Raw genomic sequence first — 6,000 nt, forward strand, 5'->3', positions numbered from 1 at the left:
ACCTTTCCTTAAGTTCAGGACCCTAGTCTCTGAATTAACTGTGTCACTCTCCATCTTAATAAAGAATTCTACCATATTATGGTCACTCTTCCCCAAGGGGCCTCGCACAACAAGATTGCTAATTAGCCCTTTCATTTCAACAGCAAATGCTAATCACATTGTCAGGGGAACTAGCTGCATGAAGTTACTACAACTAACATTTTGAGAGAACTGAATTAACAGAGTAGGTTTATTAATTGTCTTCAGAACTCTTGTTGTTTCAACTGTGCATTTAATTTAGTTTTTCCAGCACTGTCAAGTTTAATAACACTATCCTTCCGGTTATCTAGACATTATCTTTAAATCAAAAATAATAGAATTGAACTAAAAAGTACAAACTCATGTTAATATTAATCACAGTTCTTTGATGGTTTAGTTTGTAAAGGAACATATATGGGTCAATAATCAAACAAGGTGCTAAAGGAGCAGAAGCAGTAAATCTAAAGTGTGCCACCCACTGAGCCTGACCTATTCTAGTCAGGATTAAAAACAGGAAATGCTGGAACTGAAGTAGATTAATCAGCATCTGAAAGAGAAAGTGTTGGATATGAACCATCTTTCCTTTTCAGATATTCATTGACATGCTGTTTATTTCTTGAATTTTTTGCTTTTATTTCAGATTCCCAGGGTTCCCAGTTTTTCACTTTGGTTTTTCTGAGCCAGCCTGGGTCCATTTGTCTGAATTATGCTGCAATCGTATTTCATGAAAATTGAATAATCGCAAATTTTATCAAGGTGCAGCATTCCAAAAGTTACTTAGCAATTTGTAATTCAAGACAGCCTTCTATATTCAGCACAAATGCCATTCATTGTCTCATATATATGTCTAATAAATTAAAGTTATTGCTGAAATATATCACTGAGGTCAAAATTAAAATATTAATAATTTTCAAAATTACAGTTGCATGTTTAGTAATCTTGGGCTATTGGAAACCATTGAAATCCACATTGGCATATTCAGATGAAGGCAAATATTCTGTGAGAGGAATTCATTTGTGTCTTTTATTACACAATCTGATTCTTGCAAAAAAAAAATACATTACTTGAGGCCAAAATCTTAAAATTAGCTTAGTCATTTAGTATATCTCTACAAATAGATCACATACTTCACAAACTTAAAACTTCCTTAGATTTGTTCAATTTGGAGCTTAAATATGCTCACAATCTAAAATGATAGGTTATATTAGCCTAGCCGCACTCAGCATGTGGCAAGTAACATGAGCATGACAAACAGTGCTGTTAAGTAAACAGCACTTACTGCCTGTGCAAAAGATGCAGACGAGCCATCCAATTTGTATTTTCACGCTTGAAAACAGTTATAAATCTGTGGTTCTGGATGTGAGTCCCCATGGATTCAGTTATCCCTGTTTAACCACTCTTTGACTCTGCTAGCCAGCTCTTCCGTTTGACATTTCGTCATTTAGGAGCAATTTGAGTTCTGTCACAACTGTTGTAAAAACAAGTTTTGTTGCAAATTATCTTGTGTAAGCATGTAGCCTAGTCATCATCATAAGAACCCTATGGAATGATCAAGGGTATGAAATTACATTAACCTAGTATCCTTGTGAATAAACAAAAGCCCTTTACAATTGCTTTGCCACAACAAATACTGTAAGAATTGAGACTGTTTGCCCTGCAATGACAATTTGCAATGTACTACTTTATAAAATACAATAATAAGGAATCCTTTTTAATAAAATGTAGACTACATTAAAATGATGTGCCACCATTTTATTTCCCCTGTGAATCGTGCACCTAACATTTGACATCCCAGTGTTTCTTTTAGTGGCAGTATATGGGGTATGTCTTCCGATACACTTCTTCAGTCCTTAGATAGGTCTGGTTAGGTGTGACTAATGTGGCATCACTTTGACAGCATCCATTCCTTTTCTTGGCATGGCCTGGCTGCTGGGTTCTCCTTCAGTACATCTATTGATTTCTGTAGGAACAGACCCAAGATTCTCTCAATTCAATTCTTCAACCTGTTATGTCCAGAACTGAAAAGTTTCTTTGAATTGGTCCCCTTAGACGATTGTCACAGCTTTCTTGTGGGAAACTACCTCTAGGCTTAAGATCTCTGTTCATGGCGGATCCCTTAAAGATGAATGTATTGTTCCCACATGTTCCATGGTGCTTTATAGGCCTGTAACCATCTTTCATCTATGCATTGAAAGCAAGTCCATATTTCTCAATACTGCTGTACATAGGAACATATTTGCTCCATGAATTGTATTGGAATGGCTAACAGTGAAGACCAAGGCATTATTAAAGAAGCAGTAGCAGGACATTTCGATAAGCAAAATTCAGTCAGGCAGAGTCAGCATGGATTTATGAAGGGGAAGTCATGTTTGACAAATTTGCTGGAGTTCTTTGAGGATGTAACAAACAGGATGGATAAAGGGGAACCAGCAGATGTGGTGTATTTGGACTTCCAGAAGGCATTTAACAAGGTGCCACATAAAAGGCTACTGCACAAGATAAAAGTTCACGGGGTTGTGGGTAATATATTAGCATGGATAGAGGATTGGCTAACTAATGGAAAACAGAGTTGGGATAAATGGTTCATTCTCAGGTTGGCAACCAGTAACTAGTGGGGTGCCGCTGGGATCAGTGCTGGGACCCCAACTATTTACAATCTATATTAACGACTTGGCAGAAGGGACTGAGTGTAACGTAGCCAAGTTTGCTGACGATACAAAGATGGGAGGAAAAGCAATGTGTGAGGACGACACAAAAAATCTGCAAAAAGACATAGACAGGCTAAGTGAGTGGACAAAAAATTGGCAGATGGAGTATAATGTTGGAAAGTGTGAGGTCATGCACTTTGGAAGAAAAAAGTCAAAGATCAAGTTATTATTTAAATGGAGAAAGATTGCAAAGTACCGCAGTACAGCAGGACCTGGGGGTACTTGTGCACGAAACACAAGGATAGTATGCAGGTACAGCAAGTGATCAGGAAGGCCGATGGTATCTTGGCCTTTATTGCAAAGGGGATGGAGTATAAAAGCAGGGAAGTCTTGCTACAGCTATATAAGGTATTGGTGATGCCCCACCTGGAATACTGCATGCAGTTTTTATTATGTCTCAAATAAAGCAATGTGACTGAGTACTGTAGACTTGAGTAAGTCTGACCTTAATCTCTTTATTCTGACTCCAGAGTGCTGGCACAGCATGGGAGGCCTGCTTATATGCAGTGCTCCCAAGGGATGCTGGGATCCCATGGGACTCCAACAAATGTGCCCTCTGGTGGCGGTAGAATGATGGTTACAAGGTATTGCATACATAACATCACTCCCCCCCACCCCCACAGCACCCCCCCTCCAAAGTTAATAATACACATTTACAGGGTGAGACGATCTGGGGTTTTCCGCTTCCTAGTCGACCATCTCGGTACAAACACAGGTGCAGGTGAGTTGCTTGGGTCTTCGCTGGGCTGCTGCGCAGCTGGCCTTGCTGGGCTGCTGGGAATGATGGGTCAACCGTGATGTCGGTTGCCACTTGTGTTTGTATCGGAGGGTCGAAGTTGGTGGTGTCCTCTTCAGGTTGCTTGTGGCTGTCTGTGAATCGCAGTTTGGTTTGGTCCAAATGCTTTCTGCAAGTTAATCCATTTGCAAGTTTGACCTCAAAAATCCAACTCCCTTCTTTGGCTATGACAGTGCCAGTAAGCCATTTGGGACCATGTCCATGGTTGAGTACAAATACAGGGTCATTGACTTCAATGTCGCGTGACAAATTTGCGAGATCATGGTACATGCTTTGTTGATGCCGCCTGCCCTTGACATGATCATGGAGATCAGGGTGGACTAGAGAGAGCCTTCTTTTGAGTGCCCTTTTCATGAGCAGTTCAGCAGAGGGAACCCCGGTGAGAGAGTGGGGTCTTGTGCGGTAGCTGACCAGGACTTGGGATAGGCGGATCTGCAGGGAGCCTTCTGACACGCGTTTCAAGCTTTGCTTGATGGTTTGGACTACCCGTTCTGCCTGGCCATTAGATGCGGGCTTGAACGGGGCGGGGCAGATGTGACATGCTTGATCCCATTGCAGGTCATGAATTCCTTGAATTCAGCGCTGGTGAAGCACGGCCCATTGTCGCTGACAAGGATATCAGGCAGGCCGTGCATGGCAAACGTGGCTCGTAGGCTTTCTACGGTGGCAGTGGACGTGCTTACAGACATTATTACACACTCAATCCACAACAACCAAAAACATTTTGCCTAGAAACGGGCCAGCGAAGTCAACGTGGATCCTAGACCATGGTTTGGAGGGTCATGACCACAAACTTAGCGGTGCCTCCCTGGGTGCATTGCTCAGTTGAGAGCAAGTGTATGCATTGGCCGCACGCAAGACTCCAAATCTGAGTCGATGCCGGGCCACCACACATGGGATCTGGCTATAGCTTTCAACATTACTATGCCTGGGTGGGTACTGTGTAGGTCACGTGTGAACGTTTCCCTGCCTTTCTTAGGCAAAACCACGTGATTACCCCACAAAAGGTAGTCCGCCTGTATGGACATTTCGTCTTTGCACCGCTGGAACGGCTTGATCTTTTCATGCATCTCCACTGGGATGCTGGACCAGCTCCCATGGAGGACACAGTTTTTTTTACAAGGGACAGTAAAGGATCCTGGCTGGTCCAGGTCCTGATCTGGCAGGCCGTAACGGGTGACTTTTTGTTTTCAAATGCCTCTATCACCAAGAGCAAGTCTGCAGGCTGTGCCATTTCCACCCGGTGGTGGGCAATGGTAGCCGACTGAGAGCATCAGCGCAGTTCTCTGTGCCTGGTCTGTGGCGAATTACTTAGTTATATGCAGACAGCGTGAGCGCTCATCTTTGGGTGCGAGCAGAGGCATTGGTATTAATACCTTTGCTCTCTGAGAATAGCGATATGAGCGGCTTATGGTCAGTTTCTAACTCAAACTTAAGCCCAAACAGATACTGGTACATTTTTTTCACCCCATAAACGCATGCCACAGCTTCTTTTTCAATCATGCTGTCGGCCCTTTCGGCCTTAGACAACTCCTGGATGCATAAGCAACGGTTACAATGTTCCCGATTCGTTTGTTTGTTGTAACACACACCCGACCCCATACGAAGACGCATCGCAAGCTAGCACTAAACGTTTACTTGGGGCATACATAACAAGCAGTTTGTTGGAACATAACAGATTTCTGGTTTTCTCAAAAGCAGTCCCCCTTGCGTAGCAACACATGTAGAGGTTCTAGCAAAGTGCTTAAACTGGGTAGGAAATTATCAATATAATTGAGGAGTCCCAGGAACGACCGCAGCTCCGTCACGTTCTGTGGTCTCGGCACCTTGTTGATGGCCTCCGTCTTGGCTTCGGTGGGTCTGATGCCGTCTGCTGCAATTCTTCTCCCTCAGAACTCGACCACTGGTACCAAGAAAACACACTTCGAGCATTTCAACCTGAGTCCCACACGATCTAGCCGACTTAGAACCTCTTCCAGGTTCTGCAAGTGTGCGATGGTGTCCCGACCTATGATCAATATGTTGTCCTGGAAAACCACGGTGCGCAGAACCGACTTTAGCAGATTCTCCATGTTCCTTTGAAAAATAGCCGCGGCTGATCGAATCCCAAACAGGCATCTATTGTAGATGAACAGATCTTTGTGCGTGTTGATGCAGGTGAGGCCTTTCGAAGATTCCCCCAGCTCCTGCATCATGTAGGCCGAGGTCAGGTCCAACTTGGTGAATGTCTTCCCTCCTGCCAGCATCGCAAACAGGTCATCTGCCTTGAGTAGCAGGTACTGGTCCTGCAGCGAAAAACGGTTAATCGTTACTTTATAGTTGCCACAAATTCTGACCATGCCATCGCCCTTGAGAACCGAAACAATCAGACTGGCCCACTCGTTGAACTCAACCGGCGTGATGATGCCCTCTCATTGCAGCCTGTCCAGCTCGATCTCCACTTTCTCTTGCATCATCTATGGCACCGCACTTGCCTTG

The sequence above is a fragment of the Pristiophorus japonicus genome, chromosome 6 (genome assembly GCF_044704955.1).
Source record: "Pristiophorus japonicus isolate sPriJap1 chromosome 6, sPriJap1.hap1, whole genome shotgun sequence".
NCBI classification, from domain to species: domain Eukaryota; kingdom Metazoa; phylum Chordata; class Chondrichthyes; family Pristiophoridae; genus Pristiophorus; species Pristiophorus japonicus.